Source organism: Phacochoerus africanus, chromosome 8 (assembly GCF_016906955.1).
Source record: "Phacochoerus africanus isolate WHEZ1 chromosome 8, ROS_Pafr_v1, whole genome shotgun sequence".
Taxonomy (NCBI): Eukaryota; Metazoa; Chordata; class Mammalia; order Artiodactyla; family Suidae; genus Phacochoerus; species Phacochoerus africanus.
The window spans coordinates 26574240-26592351 of NC_062551.1; the positions used below are offsets into that span (position 1 = coordinate 26574240).

Here is an 18112-nt window from a genome sequence, read left to right on the forward strand (position 1 = left end):
TAGATATTTATAGGACATTCCATCCAAAAGCAGCAGAATACACATTCTTCTCAAGTGCACATGGAACATTCTCTAAGATTGACCACATCCTGGGCTACAAATCAAACCTCAGTAACTTTAAGAAAATTGAAATCATATCAAGCATCTTCTGACCACAATGCCATACGACTGAAAATCAACAAAAAGGAAAAAACTGCAAAAAAACATAAACATGTGGAGACTCAACAACATGCTTCTAAACAACAAATGGATCACTGAAGAAATCAAAGAGGAAATGTAAAAAATACCTAGAAGCAAATGACAACAAAGATATGACACTCCAAAACCTATGGGATGCAGCAAAAGCCATTCTAAGAGGAAAGTTTACAGCAATACAAGCCTACCTCAGGAAACAAGAAAAAGCTCAAATAAACAAGCTAACTTTACATCTAAACCAGCTAGAGAGAGAAGAACAGACAAGACCTAAAGTTAGCAGATGGAAATAAATCATAAAGATCAGAGCAGAAATCAATGAAATAGAAACAAAAAAAGAACAAAAAATAGAAAAGAACAGTGAAACAAAAAAAGAACAAAAAATAGAAAAGAACAGTGAAACAAAAGCTGGTTATGTGAAAAGATCAACAAAATTAATAAACCCTTAGCCAGACTTAACAAGGAAAAAAGAGAAATGATTCAAATCAATAAAATTAGAACAGAAAAAGGAGGAGTAACAATGGACATCACAGAAATACAAAGGATCATAAGAGACTACTATATGCAACTATACGCCAATAAAACAGAAAACCTAGAAGAAATGGACAAATTTTAGAAAAGCACAATCTTCCAAGACTTAACCAAGATGAAATTGAAAAGATTAATGGACCAATCACAAGAACTGAAATTGAAACTGTGATTTAAAAACTTCCAACAAATAAAACTCCAGGAGCAGATGGCTTCACAGGCAAATTCTATCAAACATTTAGAGAAGAGCTAACACCTATCCTTCTGAAACTATTCCAAAAAATCACAGAGGAAGGGACACTTCCAAACTCATTCTAAGAGGCCACCATCACCCTGATACCAAAATCAGACAAAGATACCACAAAAAAGAAAATTACAAGCCAATTTCACTGATCAACATCGATGCAAATATCCGCAACAAAATACTAGCAAACCACATCCAACAATACCTTAAAAGGCTTGTACATCATGATCAAGTGGGATTGATCCCAGGGATGCAAGGATTCTTCAATATCAGCAAATCCATCAGTGTGATACACCACATTAACAAACTGAAGAATAAAAACCACATGATCCTCTCAATAGACCCAGAAAAAGCCTTTGACAAAATCCAATACCCATTTCGGATAAAAACCCTTCAGAAAGTGGGGATAGAGGGAACATACCTCAACATAATAAAAGCCACATAAGACAAACCCACAGCGAACATCATTCTCAATGGTGAAAAGCTGAAAGAATTCCCACTGAGATCAGGAACAGGACAAGGATGTCCACTCTCACCACTACTCTTCAACATAGTTTTGGAAGTCGCAGAATCCAAATTGGAAAGGAAGAAGTAAAACTATCACTATTTGCAGATGACATGATACCATACCTAGAGAATCCTAAAGTCTCTACCAGAAAACTGTTAGAGCTCATCCATGAATTTGGCAAAGTCGCAGGATACAAAATTAACACACAGAAATTGATGGCATTTCCATACACTAATAATGAAAGATCAGAAAGAGAAACTAGGGAAGCAATCCCGTTTACCATCACATCCAAAAGAATAAAATACCTAGGAGTAAACCTACCTAAAGAGACAAAAGACCTGTACTCTGAAAACTATAAGACGCTGATGAAAGAACTCAAAGATGACACAAATAGATGGAAAGATTCATACCATGCTCTTGGATTGGAAGAGTCAATATTATCAAAATGACTATACTACCCAAGGCAATCGACAGATTCAATGCAATCCCTATCAAAGTACCAAGGACATTTTTCACAGAACTCAAACAAAATGTTTTAAAGTTTCTTTGGAAGCACAAAAGACCCAGAATAGCCAAAGACATCCTGAAAAAGAAAACTGGAGCTGGAGGAATCAGGCTCCCTGGCTTCAGACTATACTACAAAGCAACAATCATCAAAACCACATGGTACTGGCACAAAGACAGAAATACAGATCAGTGGAACAGGATAGAAAGCCCAGAATTAAATCCATGTACCTACAGCCAACTAATATATGACAAAGGAGGCGAGAATATACAGTGGAGAAAAGACAGCCTGTTCAATAAGTGGTGCTGGGAAAACTGGACAGCCACATGGAAAAGAAAAATTAGAACACTCCCTAACCCCATACACAAAAAGAAACTCAAAATGGATTAAAGACCTAAATATACCACCAGATACTATAAAATTCTTAAAGGAAAATATAGGCCAAACCCTCTCCAACATAAACCACAGCAACATCTTCTCAGATCCACCTCTTAGAGAGATGTCAGTAAAAGCAAAAATAAACGAATGGGACTTAATTAAACTTAAAAGTTTCTGCACAGCAAAGGAAACCCTAAACAAGACAAAAAGACAACCCACAGAATGGGAGAAAAGGTAGTTATTCTAACATGGTCCAAAAATATTTTTGCACATTTTAAAGGTTAATACAATCTGAAAGTTTGAGGTCTACTCTTCTACATCATTTAGCAGTCCTTTTCAGGACACGCTGGACAAAAGTAAGTAGATTTTATTGAATGAGTTTTATTCCATTACCTAATACCAACTAGCTGGTAATTGCTACCTAGAAAATGTATTGAAAATATATGTAAAGGATTTTGAGCCTCATCTGTGGCTCAAAGGGGAAAAAAATATGTCTTAGGATCCATTAGTAAGATCTGCCAAGGATGAGAGGGGGACATGGCCATTCATTTGTCATAGTACACTAGTAAACATTTAACAATTGCTCTCTAAAAAGAAGGAAAGCCCTGATGTGTACCACTGGCTAATTTCCACCGTAAAAATGCTCCCACCAATAGCCAGCTTCAAGCCATCAATGTGACATCACTGAGAGCAGATTTGGGACAAAATGCACCCAAATCAGCTATCACAGGCTAGCTGAAGCACCCTTGCTACGTATTTGCCATTCTGGTTCTAAGCGGCGGGGAACCCCTACACCCATGTGGTTCAGTCTTCTATCCACAGACCACAACTCTTCTTGCCCTGGCTCACGTGTCCTCAGATACTCCTTTGGCCAGAATAGTATTGTAAATTTCTATTTCTTCTATTGAATATGATTTATTTATCAATACTCATTTATGTAACTGCAGCATGAAATGAAAGGGGTGATCCTGTGTGGACCTTTCACGAGCAAGAATAATGACACTGAAACATGAACAGTGACATTGAAACAAAGGTATTGAAGTAAACTCCATCAAGGAGAACTGGCTTTAGGTGCTGTGGCTGATGGAGACCTAACCAATATTTGCTTTTTTGCTATGGATACAAAATAGACAAATGCTTATTAGATAGCTAGGGTATGTTACCCAGTGACCAAAATTATGTGAGTCAAGGTAGTATTTCTAGGCTGAGCAAGACAGCTTTCTAAAGAATGTCACATCCTAATATTTACTAAAACATGGAATCTTGACCTTAGACCTGAGGTGTCAGGCCCAGGAAAGTCCTACTATATTGACGCCTGGTTTTGTCATCTGGCTTCATGCATACGCAACTTGCATCCTACATTGTCTGGCGTTAGCCCATCCTCCCTAGCCTTACTCTGGAGCTGAACTCCCTAGGTTAGGGAAAGCTAGGTGCTTGGTCTACACTGGGGTTTTAGGGAGGGGGTATGGGATGAGTTTGGAACCGAGAATACGGGGTATTGTGTCCAAAGCAGGAGGTCCATGCAAGGTTCCAATATGCATGCGTATGGGCTGTGTACACACAGCTCCAGAGCATACTATTTTGTGTGAATATAGCATCTCTGCACCAATAGGACCTGGAAATTAGGCAGGATTTGGAGCAAATGATCAGGGATGATGGACAAGAAAGACTGAAGAAGGGAGTTCAGGAGAAAAAGCAAAAACAGTGCTGGGACTGCTATAGTTGAGCCCATTGATGGGAAAGAGCTGGTGAGTATATGGATTTTGCCTGAAGGATGGGTAAGCTGAGGCCCGGAGGGGGAACTGCTCATTGCCCTGGAAATGAGGGGAATGACAGAAGGAAAGAAGACTGTAGCTTGGATAACATTCCAGGGGCAGGGGTGGCCCTTGCAGCTCAAGTCGAGGAGAGCTTGTACACTGAGCACCTTGGTAGGTGTGGAAGTACAGGACCAGGGACAGAATCAGAAGTGAGTTGAGAACCAGGAAATGGATTCCAGGGGATGTTCCAAGAGCAGGGCAAGGAGAGGGTGACCAGATCCCAACCAGATTCCAGGAGGTGGGCTGAATTTATTTCCTGGTCTCTTAAAGACAGCCACGCTTGTCTTCTTGCTGCAGTGATGTGCCCATGCTGCCCTCCTCACACTGTATCCACCCTAGGCTAGATTCCATCAGCCGCCCTCCCTGATGTTGACTGAAATTGGCAGCTAGCACTTCCCAGGGTGGAGAGATGACCCGAAGAAGAAAGGAAAGAATGTCATGTGACCAAATTACAACAAAATGAGAGCATGGAACAGTTCATGTGTGGTCCCCAGAACACATGCTCCTGTCACACCCCCATAACAACCCTGAGGAGTAAGAATTCTGTCCCATGTTCTCAGTGTCAAAGAACTGAAGCTCAGACAAGTGAAATAACTTGTTCAACCTCCCCCAGCAAGGAAGCAGCAGAGCTGGCATTTGAGTCCAGTTATGTCTAAATCTCAAGGTTATGCCCTTGCTACTCAAAGTCCTTGGACTGGCAGCCTGGGCATTTCCTTGGAGCATGTTGGAAATGTCAGACCCTCTGGCTCCTTAGAAGCCCCACTGAATCAGCATCTGCGTCTTTGCAAAATCACTAGGTGACTTGTGTGTTCAACTTTGAATGTCATTGTTTTAGAAGAGCCCTTCCCAAACATCCTTCAAAATGATTCTGCTTCCAGAGTATTAAATCCTGATTCATGTCTCTTCTGGTAAAGTCTGGCCAAGATATTTTGCCACTCCTAGCTGTGATTTACCCCAGAGCAAGGAAAATGTCAGGGAGCAGAAGCTGGTACCTCCTCTCCCATTTCTTCGCAAAGGAGAGCAAAAACAGCTCGGCCATGTGTGACTTCTCTCGTGGTGACGACACAACCAAGATAAGGCTTGTTTTAAGGTGAAACAACTGCTCTGGGCTGGCCACTATCCCAGGGCTTCATCTGGGCGTATGTGACTTTTCATCACCTCGGCCATGGAGCAGGAAGGAACTGGGTGAAGCTTGCTGATGTGGATGCTGGAGAAAGTAGAACAGGATGGAGACCACTGGACCTCAGCTCCCTGCTCCTCCTTGAGCTGTCAGAACAAACCCACTTCCTTCACCCTCGCCCGTGGGAAATTATAAAAATTATAGAAAGAAAGATGTTTAAAAAGAATAACCCACAGGCCATTTGGATGACCGTCTCCTTCCCACAGCCCCAGGTAGAACACGCAGTCCCTTCCGCCTGGCCAGATCAAGGATGGAGGGAGTAGGATGGCATGGCTCTCCCAGGTTCACAAATGCATTTCCATTCTTATGCACGCTCTCTCTCCTTTCCTCCTCCCTCCCTCCCTCTTTTGTGCCCTACTTCCTCCTCATCTTCCTCCCCTCCCCCACCCATATCTAGAATTGCAAAATGGAGAGGGGAGCTGTCAGTTAGCAGGGGGGGAGGGGGTAGCAGGTGGTGCCTCAATGGACCCTCCCAGGTCCTCCAGGTCCTCACCCTACATGCTGAAAGCTGCTTCCCGCAGGTGCCTGTCACTCCCTCCTGGAGTGAGCTTGGCCAACACACAGAGGGAGCTACAAGTTCAGAAGAGTTCATGCCCCCACAGCAGCCCTGAAAGTGACTAGTGAGATTTGGTGTATAAATACCCCAGCTCTCCTGATCCTGATGTACACTGCCGTGGAGGCAGATACCCCATGCTGACAGCCCAGGTCCCTCAAAGGGATTAGGTTCCAGCTGCTCAAAGTAATATCTTGCTTGATAACACAGCCTTTATTGACTGCCTTGCTTGTTCCTTCCTCACAGCCCCACCCCCTTCTAATAGTTCCTGGAATCACTTGTCAGATAACCACTGGTACTCCAAGCTTCATTTCAGGATCCACTTCTGAAGTCCATCTCAGGGAGCTCTCAAAGATGATGCAAGAGGTCACAGACAGACATGAGGAAGCCGGGGGGGGGGGGGGGGAGGCAGAGGCAGAGAATAAAGAAGCCAAAGGCACAGGGGGAAAAACCAGGGCATCCACTGAGGTCCCCGGTCCCCAGAGCAGTCTCAGTTCCACATGGCCCTCCAGGCCCCGGTCCAGGAGTCCTCAGAGAAGCACCCTTCCTCAGAGAGAGAGAGGAGACCTGCCCCTCACCTGCTCAATAGCCTATTAGATCATAAGCCAAACCAAAAAGGAAAGGCAGGGCAGCCTGATAACATGCTTAGAACAACAGAAGCAGCTGGCACTTGCTGGGCACTAGCTGTGGGCCAGGCATCCTCCTTTCCATGTGTTCCCTCAGGAAATCCTCACAATGCATAAGGTCACTGTCATCATCATCCCCAATAACTAACGAGGACACTGAGTCACAGAATGGTTAGGGTGAGGTTAAGCCACAGCTGTTAAGTCTTGAGTGTCAAATGGAGGCTCCAACCCATGTGGTTTATCCTCTAACACCAGACTGGTCCCTGGAGCACCTGCTGTGGCACTGCTCCCCTATCAGAGGGACTTTTCACATCTCCAGAACATATCTCTTATTTTCAGAGGGGAAAAAAAAAAATGTTGCTATGGTCGCCAAGAGCTCGTGGATCTGGACCTCTTTATTTCTCAAGTGGATTCAGTCTCAAGCGATGCTGGGTCCTGAAGAAGTTGGATGGAGCCAGAGTGAGGCATGGGTGAGGCTGAAGCACTGTCCCAGCTCTCAGGCCAGAGCCAGGGAGAAGGAACCTGAGAGGGTGGACTGCCCTTCACCAGCTGGCAAGCACGTGCTGAGCATGGACCTAGGAGCTTTATCTGCTTTAAATTTAGAACAGTCCCCCTCTCTGTTGTGTACTCTGCACTAACCTCATTTCACATCTGAGCAAGCTGAAGTTCAAATAAGTTGAATGTTGACTGGAGCCCCTGGGTCTCTCTGATTCCCAAAGCAGGTACCCTTGGCCAGAGAACCTGGGCTGACTCAGGTCTGGCTCTGGTCACCCAGCATGCTCTGGGGGGTGTCTGGGACACGGGGGCAGGGCTCTCCAGACAGTAGGGATGGTGGCCAGCCACCAGTAGTAGAAGGATGCAGGGGAGCTTGGCCCACCTGCTGGGTGTCTCTAGGGTGGAGGAGAGTCTCCAGACTCTTCTCGGAGACTCGCCAGCATCTACACGCATGTTACATCCCCCTGGGTCTGCTCTCGCCAACAGGAAGCCTTGCTAGGACTTGCCACGAATCCTCCCACATCTGTCTCCAGGTGTGCGTTTCTTTCTTCCATTTCCTGCAGGGCCTGCGTTTTTTTTTGTTTTGTTTTGTTTTTTGTTTTGTTTTGTTTTTATATTTCACTATAATTTTAATACAAAATCTACTTTTACTTGTTTTTATTTTGAAGTATTGTTGACTTACAGTATAATATTAGTTTTAGGTGTATAACATAGTGATTCCATATTTTTATAAATTACACTCCATCCATCTATGGTTATTAAAAATTATGACTGTATTTCCCTATGCTGTACAATATATCTTTGTTGATTATTTATTTTTTATGTAGTAGATTGTATCTCTTTTTTTTTCCCACTGTACAGCAAGGGGATCAAGTTATCCTTACATGTATACATCACAATTACATTTTTTTTCCCCACCCTTTGTTCTGTTGCAACATGAGTATCTAGACAAAGTTCTCAATGCTACTCAGCAGGATCTCCTTGTAAATCTATTCTAAGTTGTGTCTGATAAGCCCAAGCTCCCGATCCCTCCCACTCCCTCCCCCTCCCATCAGGCAGCCACAAGTCTCTTCTCCAAGTCCATAATTTCCTTTTCTGAGGAGATGTTCATTTGTGCTGGATATTAGATTCCAGTTATAAGTGATATCATATGGTATTTGTCTTTGTCTTTCTGGCTCATTTTACTCAGTATGAGATTCTCTAGTTCCATCCATGTTGCTGCAAATGGCATTATGTCATTCTTTTTTATGGCTGAGTAGTATTCCATTGTGTATATATACCACATCTTCCGAATCCAATCATTTGTTGATGGACATTTGGGTTGTTTCTATGTCCTGGCTATTGTGAAGACGCTGCAATAGGCCTGCGTTTTTGAAATTCAAAAGCCACTAAAGAGAAGAATGACTGGCAGAGGAGTGAGGAAGGAAGGAAATGAAGGTAACACTGGTTAAGGCTTCAACACTGTGCTGCGCCCTAAAAATATTGTTTCAGTTGTGAAACACCTGCATCTAAGGGAAGACTGACCCTTGTGCGCTGAGTTGTGGTTTGTCTGGGAGAAGACGGTTCCTCAATTTTCCTCTCCTTTAACCTCTGAAGGTCTGTCCTAGTGTCTTTTTTCTTCTATTTTTTCCTTCCGAGATCTAAGAAGTCAAGAAGCAACCTGAGCCAAAGTCTGATTAGAAGGTGCCCACACAGGAGGAGCTGAAAAGAAGCTTTTTAAGAAAATAGAAAGAAAAGGCAACACCAGTGCTTAGTGGCAGGCATTTCTGCCACTAAGAATAGCAGTCAGCTCCAGGCTCTCCCGTCTCCTCTTGTATAGCTCGTTGTGGTGGGAGCCAAAATCCATTTTCTGTTTCATTGACGTTAATTTCATCCCGGCATATTTCAGGCCTCTCATCACAAAATGATTCACTGCTGCATGTAAGTGAATACAATCAACTCAAATATTTGTAGTCTTCCCACAATTGCTGTAAGAAAACAAGAGGCTGTGGGCCACAGATCACCCCTTCCCCACCTGCCCCCACCCCGAGCCACCATGTTGGGCCTCCCCTGTCCTCTTCCACTTTGCTGACTTAGATCCACACAAGGCATCCGTCCCCCTGGAGACCAGCAGCTTCTGGAGGGAAGATCTTTTCATGGAGAGGGTTATGCACCTGACAGCCTGGCCAGGAATATTTCCAAGGGCAATTCAGTGGAAATTTTGGCAAACCTGCCCTTCCATGGTTTTCTAAGCTTTGTGTCCAAGAAACTCTCAGGGTATGTTTTCTTGGTGATAATCTTAGCATCCAAGCAAGCATCACCAGGCAGGAGGAGACCTTGGACCTCTTCTTGGCCATCCCAGTAAATTGTCCTGGGAAGAAATAAAAAACAGAGTGGGCAAGGATCATTGAAGGTCAGTAGCAAGAGAATCAAGATTAGACTCCAGGTCTCCTGACTCATGGTCCAGACTCTGTACAGCTGCTTATTCTATAAGTCTCCTTTTAGAATAATTTTTCCTGATTATTGAAAGTATTCATGTTTACTACAGAGAATGCTCAAAATATGAAATATGCTCCCTCTGTAACCCCGGGCCTCAAAGATAATCCCCGCCAAAGCCAGGTGCACACACATTCAACCTGTGCCATCACAAAGGCCTGCACACGTAGAAAGATCCTGTGCTCGGGTCAATGTTCTGATGTTTGCTGTCTTGAATTTCTTCATTTTCAAACAAGGAACCATGCGTTTTCACTTTGCACTGGGCCCTGCAAATTATGTCGCTGATCCTAATCACCATGAATATTTCAGAGCCTGCTATTTTTTTTTAAGACAAATGTACCACAATTATTGTTCTGGGGAGATTAAACTGGCTGTCCATGGAGAAAAGATAGACTAAAATGCATCTAATTCTAAAGCCAACCACCACATAAAGGAGAGAGTCCAGGCAGATGGAAGAAGTCATGTGCCACCCTTTGGCAGCTATGGTGACCTCCTCAGCATGTCCACACGTGTGCAGGGCTCCAATAAAGGAGGCAGCGAGGGCAGGGCTTAAAGGGCAGACAGGCATTATTTACATGCAGGTGATGGCTCTGAGAAGAGACCTGTAATTGCAGACACTTATACAGCATAGCTGCAAGAAATAAGACCAGACCCACCCAGTTGATACAAAGGCCAGCTCATAGCCATGGCCCAAGCACTTCCAGTGAAAAGCATAGCATTTACAAAGACCCTGCTTTGTCCTGAGTTCCCCAGCATTTTCATGACCAGGAAGTGACAAGAGAGTCCTTTGCACTGGAGTCTAGGGAAAAATGCTTTTCAAAGCAATGAAGAGCTACTTCCTCCAAATAGCAAGTAGAAAATGTAAAAGAAAGATCAAAAAACTACCCCAATTACATGGTAGACAGTGGAAATGCAAAGGACAAGCTCTGTAGGGTCTAAATGTTATTTCTCCACAAGAAAAAATAATAATAATCATGTAACCTTTCTTTCGCTGTACCAAAGCCATCTGATATGGATGTTCCACGGTTACAGCAATATACCCCACAGGATATTTGAAAGCTCTGATTTAATCTTTAATTTCTCCCCAACAAGGTGAGTGCCTGAATTGAACCACTGCAATAAGATTGAAGTTCCAACTCTATAACTAGGAGTTGCTCCAAGTCCATAAATATTTACTTGCCTCCTAGTGGTTCTGGAAAAGGGGAACAGTCAAAACTTCAACTGCCTCCTTGGTTTCTGACCCCACTTATCTTGCTGTTGAAGCCACCAGCTAAGTCTCAAGACCCAATGAGTTGCGAAATATCCTTTAATGGAGACCAAGATAACTCTGCCTTCTCACCCCCAGTCTTCCCCTTGGAGAGGGCCACTCCCATTATGGCCCTGGATTTTTCTTAGAGAAGCGCCACACTTGCTGCTGAGAAAATTCAAATCACTTGGCTTTGATGGAGTTTGAGAGAATTGAATTACTGGAGAATTTCTCCCACGAGATGTGTCTGTGGCTGCCCATCTAGCCCCCTTCAATCCATCCTCCTTATTCAGACCAAAGTGACCTTCTAAAATGCAGATCTATCCTTGTGTGCAAAAGATGCTCCACCCAACATCCCATCTCAAATGCACACTGACGTGTGGCTCCATCTTTTTGCTTCTGCCTCTGGGCTTTCTCTGAAGTCACAGAGCCATCTGAACCCATGACTGATAAAAACTCATTTAAGGGAGTTCCCATTGCGGTTCAGTGGGTTAAGAATCCAACTAAGTATCCGTGAGTTTGTGGGTTCGATCCCTGGGCTCTCTCAGTGGGTTAAGGATCCAGCAATGCTGTGAGCTGTGTTGTGGGCTGCAGATGTGGCTTGGATCCTATGTTGCTATGGCTGTGGTATAGGCTGGCAGCTGCAGCTCTGATTCGACCCCTAGCCTGGGAACTTCTATATGCTGCATGTGCGGCCTTAGAAAGAAAGAAAGAAAGAAAGAAAGAAAGAAAGAAAGAAAGAAAGAAAGAAAGAAAGAATCCAAAACCCATTTGACTATGAAAATGACCATCACAGGAGGGAGCGGTCAAGCAGGGGAAGGAGGTCAGGCACATCCTTGGCATCTACGGTAATTCACTCCCCACGCCCACATGTGTGAAAGGCTCTGAGAGAGGCAGTGAGGGCAGGGCTGGCAGTGCAGACAAGCATTAGTTACACACAAACAGCCCATCTGAGCAAGGAATGACCGCCTCTGAGGGCAGGCTTCAATTATTAAAGGATGGGCATCGGGGGATGAATGCCCCCGGCTCCCATTCTTCAGTGAGAAAATTCCGGGGCATGTTCTACACTCTTCATTAAAGAGTCCCCAGCAAGACTGAGATCGGCTCTGCCCATGTGGTTACCAGCCTGGTAGCTACAGAGTTTCCACTGTTTTTCCTTCCCTGCCTCACTTCTTCACATCCTTCTGTCTCCTGGGATCACCTTCTAAATAAAGCACATGCACCCAAGTTCTCATCTTAGGCTCTGCTTGCAGGGGAACCCACACCAGCACATCATCTCATTCCAGGCTTAAAATCCCTCCACCTCTGCCGTTAGGATAAAACTGAAGCACCTGAGCTTCATGTTCCAGGCCTTTAAGGATATTACTCCTCACTTGAACCCCAAATGCCAGCAGCACCTGCCTACCTGTAATTAAATCCCTCACTCAGGGACATGCCTTCACGTCTTCCTCATGCAGAGTTCTCTCCTCCTGATTTCTTGTCCTCATCTTGTGAGCACTCATGCCTCAAGCCTCTGGCTTCACCCTCCCTCAGCCAGGAACCCTTGCTTGCTCCATCCTCCACACCTGGATGCATTCGCGTGGAGCCTTCTGCACAGCATCAGTCTTTAGGCCCATGCCCAGCTCCTCAGGAGAATGTGTGTTCCTCCAGGGCGGGGCTGGGTCCTAGGATGTCAGTGGGATCCAGGCTTCATACAGAGCTTGGCATACGCTAGGGGCACTAAGACATTTCTCAAGGGCCATAGAGCTTTTCCTTCTGCTCTCAGCTAGATCTGATGTCCTCTAAGTGTCTTGGACATTGTCAGTCTTTTTTGTGGGCAACAAAGGAATTTTTTTTTTTTTTTTAAGGAAATGGCATAAAATGAGTCATTCAAACATTTGCTAACTTGGGTACCCTGTGCAATTCCCCCTCCTGCAGGAAGGGGGCAGGAGACTGATGGTCCTCAGGTATCCACAGCAGGCCAAGGTAAGCAGAGATGCAAAGGGGAGGAAGCCAAGGGTAGGGCCTTGGGATGTCAGAGCCGGGCAAGACTGAGTGCTATACAGCCCAGGCTCCAGACTTTCAGGCAGCCGTTCTTTCTACTCCCCTACATCACCTCTCACAAATGGTGAGTCAGAACCAGGCTGGCTGGGCCTTGGCCTTTTCCAGCAAGTCAGGACGCAATATTTTTTGAAAGGGTACAGAAGTAGAGAAGCTGTAGTTCAGGGAGAATAATTGCTCTGAACTTCCCAATTCAAGTTGATCTGGCAAATTTCCCCAGAGGAATAAGGACGCTGCTCATGGAACAAAGCTCACGAAAAAATAAATAAATAAATAAGCAAGGGGAATTGAGTTGATGCATTGGGCTTTCTAGTATGTGCTGTGTATTCTAAGTGTCTCTCCTCATTTTCTTATGTCTGTATGTACAGCCCTTTCCTCACTGTGCCTTGTGCAGAATATATGAGTGTGAACTCGGTGAAGTAGGAAAGGCCTTTTGTCCAATTCATTTCCATTTCTCCGGCACTGACTCATTAACTCCATCCCCACCTTAGATCAAGAGAAGACCAGAATTATGTATGTGGCCAGGCAGATGGTCAAGCAGATGGGTAAATGGAAGGCTGACGGATGGAGGGACAAAGGAATGGGCGGTTGGGTGAAGGTACAGGGATTTCCCTCTAATGCTTCCTTTCCCTTCCTGCCCTACTCTTCCCTGTCTCACTACTCCAAAGCTATTATCCTTTACTTTTTTCCAAGCCTACTCCAAAGCCAGGATCTGATTGGCTTCTCCAGCAGGTAGAGCACCTACATGACCCAGAGGTTTCCCAGGCTCTCATCTCTTGGAGACATGAGTTTCTTCCACTATGAAAGGGCTTTTGTTATATCCTTAGTCCCAGGCTGAGCCAGTCCTCAGAGGTCTGTGAAGTGTCAAAGGCCACTGCCCAGATATCCTGCAAGAGAGTGGACCTGAGACCCTGGTGAAGGTAGAGGTCCACTCTGGACCATGTCCGAGCTTATGACCCATGGTCTGACCGTAACGTCCTGAGGCACTCGCCCCAGCAGACACAGATCCCTCCCTTTCCCATCTCTTCCCCACTCATTTTAGCATTTGGCATAATGTTCATTTCCCTAGATAGTTCCCATCATGTTTATTTCAGGAACTCCGGCAGTCACTATTAGTGTGACCTACATATTTTCTTGATGTCCTAGGTGTTCTCCAATTATCATTAACCCAGTATGTTTTAAAGCCAGTCTTAGAAGTAATTATAACAGGGAAATAGTTTTGCTTCGTTCCAATCAACAGGAGGAAATAATAAAAGAAGGGTTTCAATCATGAGCTCAGAAATCTGCTTCCTAAGCAAAAATCTAGAAGAAAAATTGGCCACTTGAGAAATCAAGAAGCAAAGTGTTCTTGATCTCTTATTGTGCACTAGATATTTTCACCTGATATTTCCCACAATCCTCATAACATCTTACAAAATAAGTATCAAAATTTCTACTTTTATAGATGGGGTAACTGAGGCTTAGAGGAATCGGAAATATTCCCAAGGTAAAATGAATAGTAAGTGAAAAAGCAAAGATCTGAGCTATGCAAGCAAGCTTTGCAGGTTCACAAGCTGGTCCAGAGGCTGCCTCTCGCTAAGTCTGACCACCACATTCCACTACTGCCTTCTTTGCAGAACATCATCTTGTGGCTTGAGAGAAAGCAGCCCTGTTTTTCCTCGACCCAGCCCCCTCCAAGTCTCCATCTAGCACAGTTGATTGGTCCTGGGTTGGATAGTCGGCCTAAGCTCAACTAGTCTGATTGGCCCAGGGTTGGACACTGAACTCAAGCCCAAGCAATGTGATTGGTCCAGAGTTGGACATTCAGCCCAGGCCCAACCAATCATAGACTCTGTCTCTGGGATTTTTCACATCAGAACTAGAAATCACAGCAAAATGCCCTCTGCTGTCTGACAGCAAAAGAGGTAGGGCTGAGAAGCAGAAGGCCCAGAGCAGGAGGCAGACATTCACAGGGGGAAGCAGAAATGAGAAAGGAATAGAGAGAGATAGCAGAGGCCTTGATGTGGGAAGTGTCCAAAGCCCAGCTGCATGGTTTAGTTGTTCAACCCCACCTTGTCTATAAGCCAATAAATAAACTCTGTCCACACTGGTTTAGTTGTTCAACCCCACCTTGTCTATAAGCCAATAAATAAACTCTGTCCACACTGGTTTAGTTGTTCAACCCCACCTTGTCTATAAGCCAATAAATAACCTCTGTCCACACTGGCTCTAGTTGTGTTTTTTTTTTGGGGGGGGGTTATGGGTTTTGTTTGTTTGTTGCTTTTTTAGGGCCATACCAGTGGCACAAGGATGTTCCCAGGCTAGGGGTCAACTTGGAGCTATAGCTGCCAGCCTACACCACAGCCACAGCAACACCAGATCTTTAACCCACTCAGAGAGCCCAGGGATCGAACCCACATTCTTGTGGATACTGGTCAGATTCATTTCTACTGCGCCACAATGGGAACTCCCTCTTTCTTTTATAGTGTAGGTTTGAACCATAAAAAGAACTCAGACTAATATGAAGGCCCTATGCGCAGGCCCTATGCGCACATTCCCTATTCCTCAGCTGGAGACAGAGTGAAGTGGAGATCAGACAGAACCAAGGATGTCCCTTAAGTCCATAACATGAGGGAGATGCACTTGAAAACTTTCCACGCCTGAAGATGGACTCCTGGTTTCTAAGGAATCTAAAGGGCAGGTCCTGAATTGAAACAGTGCAACATATAATCAGGAGCAAAGAACAGAAAGATGAGGCTGCTGCATGGACACACACAGCCCTCATGTTACCCTCCTTCCCTCAGCCTCTGTCTCCCCATCTCCAGAGGGAGACAGCAGACTCCATCAGGCTTCCAGCCACTCACCTACCACCCTCGCCATGGGAACCAGTGCTTACACAACTCTTTTTTCTTTTTTTCTTTTTTCTTTCTTTTTTTTTTTTTTTTTTTTTTTGCTTCTTAGGGTTGCACCCCACAACATGTGCAAGTGACCCAGGCTAGAGGTCAAATCGGAGCTACAGCTGCTGGCCACAGCCACAGCCCCAGCAACACAGGATCTGAGCCATGTCTGCAACCTACACCACAACTCACAGCAACACCAGATCCCCGACCGACTGAGCAAGGCCAGGCATCGAACCTGCATCCTCATGGATACTAGTCAGGTTCATTTCCACTGCACCCACAACAGGAACGCCTACACAACCCTTCTTAAAAAATGGGTTTGCTTTGTTGTCCTTTATCTGCGAATAATGGATTTGATGTGCCAGCCATATTTTCCCAACACACATTAAAATGCATAACGACTCAAATAAAACATGTTTGACTGTGTGCCACACAAATCCCCTTGGGTTCCACACCGGAAAATCACAGAGCAGACGAGCTCTAAGAAGCCGACGACTCTGTCTTGGAAGACGGTGATAGAGGGCCAGTCACTCAGTGTTCATTCAAGCAGCATTCGCAGAGTCCCTGCTCCAGGCCAACCCTTCGAGAAACCGCAGCAATGCACGGAGTGTTCGCTGACAGTAAGTGCGCATTTACAATGGGCTGGACTCAGGACGGGGTGCTTTATAGCCGTTAGCTCATTTCTATCCACTGCAAACTCCCACGAGGCAGATATAACTAATTTCTGACTCTCAGGAAGGTGAATTATTCATCCCTTAATCCCAAAGCTAGCATATCAGTTTTCTATTGCTGCCGTAACAAATTATCACTAATGGAGGGCCTTAAAACACCACACATTCATAATTTCACAATTCTGTGGGTCACACTTCCAACAGGGGTCTCAACAGGCTGACATCCAGCAGGCTGCATTCCTCTCTGGCAGCTCTAAGGGGAAATCTGTGTCCTTGCCTTTTTGAGCTTCTAGAGGCTGGTGCATTCCTTGAATTATGTCCACCTTCCTCCGTTGTGACAGCAAGCCACACAGACCGTGCACTTCTCATGATCCCATCTCTCCAGTTCTCTGTCTCTGCAGCCAGGAGAAGTGTGCTGTTTTTAAGCAGTCGTGTGATGGGATCGGCTCCCTGCTCCCCACGCCAGGGCATAATTCAGGATTATCTTCCCCATCCCAAGATCCTCGATCTTTTTTTTCTTTTTTAGGGCCACACCTGCAGCATATGGAAGTCAACTCCAGGCTAGGGGTCAAGTCAGAGCTGCAGTTGCCAACCTATGCCATAGCCACAGCAACGCCAGATCCATAACCCACTGAATGAGGCCAGGGATCCAACCTGCATCTTCATGGATATTAGTAGGGTTCTTAACTCACTGAGCCACAATGGGAACTCTGCAACCTCCTCATCCTTAATCACACCTGCAAAGTTTCATTTGCCACTTAAGAGGACATATCCACAGGTCCCAGGGATAAGACGTGGACATCGCTGGGGGCTGCTGTTCTGCCTGTCACAGGCAGTGAGGGCTGGGTGAGATTCCATCCTCTATCCCACAGTGTAAGCCGCTACCTTAAACAAAGACAGCACCTGAGGAATTTCTCAATTAGTGAGAGGTGGGCCGAGTCCCACAGAAAGCGAGCCCACATGGAATAAGGTCCATGCTGTTTTGTTGTTTGCTATCTCTTTCTCTAACTAGAATGTAAACACCATGAGGGCAGGGATGCTGGTGCCCTGTTCACAAGCGCTCTCATCACCTAGAGCCATGCTCTTTCATACGGTGGCCACAAGCCACACTGAGCCCTGGCAATGTGCCCAGTCCTACTGAGAGAAGCAGGACATGTTAACACATACACTGGATTTCAAAGACTTGGTATAAAAAGAATGCAAAACAACGTATTAGTAGTTTTTAATAGATTTTATTGGAGTGGGGTTGACTTACAAATCGTGTTGGCTTCAGCTGCACAGCAAAGTAAATCAGTTATACATATACATATATCCATTCCTTTTCAGATTCATTTCCCATATAGGTTTACACAGTATTGAGTAGATGTCCCTGTGTTATATGGTAGGTCCTTGTTACCCATCTATTTTATATACGGTAGTGTGTATATGTCCAAAAAACTATGGAACGCTTCACGAATTTGCACGTCATCCCTCCATGGGGGTCATGCAAATCCTCTCTGTGTCATTCCAATTTTAGTACATGTGCTGCCAAAGCAAGCACCATAGTAGTATTTTTGTATTGATTACATGTTGAAATTGATAATATTTTAGACACTAAAATAGAGAGACAATAAACAACAAAGCAACATGAGGTTAAATAAGTTATTCAAATACATTCCTTCTTTTACTTTTTACCTTTTTTGATGTAGCTACCAGAACATTTCAAATTACACATGTGGCTTGCATTGTCTTTCTACTGGATAACACCGATCCAGAAAATTCTTGGTGCACAGCAG

At 44.9% G+C, this 18112-nt stretch overlaps 1 non-coding gene across 1 annotated transcript; it reads right to left on the reverse strand.

The window, feature by feature from the left end:
- Positions 1-17770: 17770 nt before the first annotated feature.
- On the reverse strand, positions 17771-17877 carry LOC125134747 (U6 spliceosomal RNA). The gene has a single exon (XR_007136756.1). It is a non-coding gene; the product is annotated as a U6 spliceosomal RNA (small nuclear RNA).
- Positions 17878-18112: the final 235 nt, after the last annotated feature.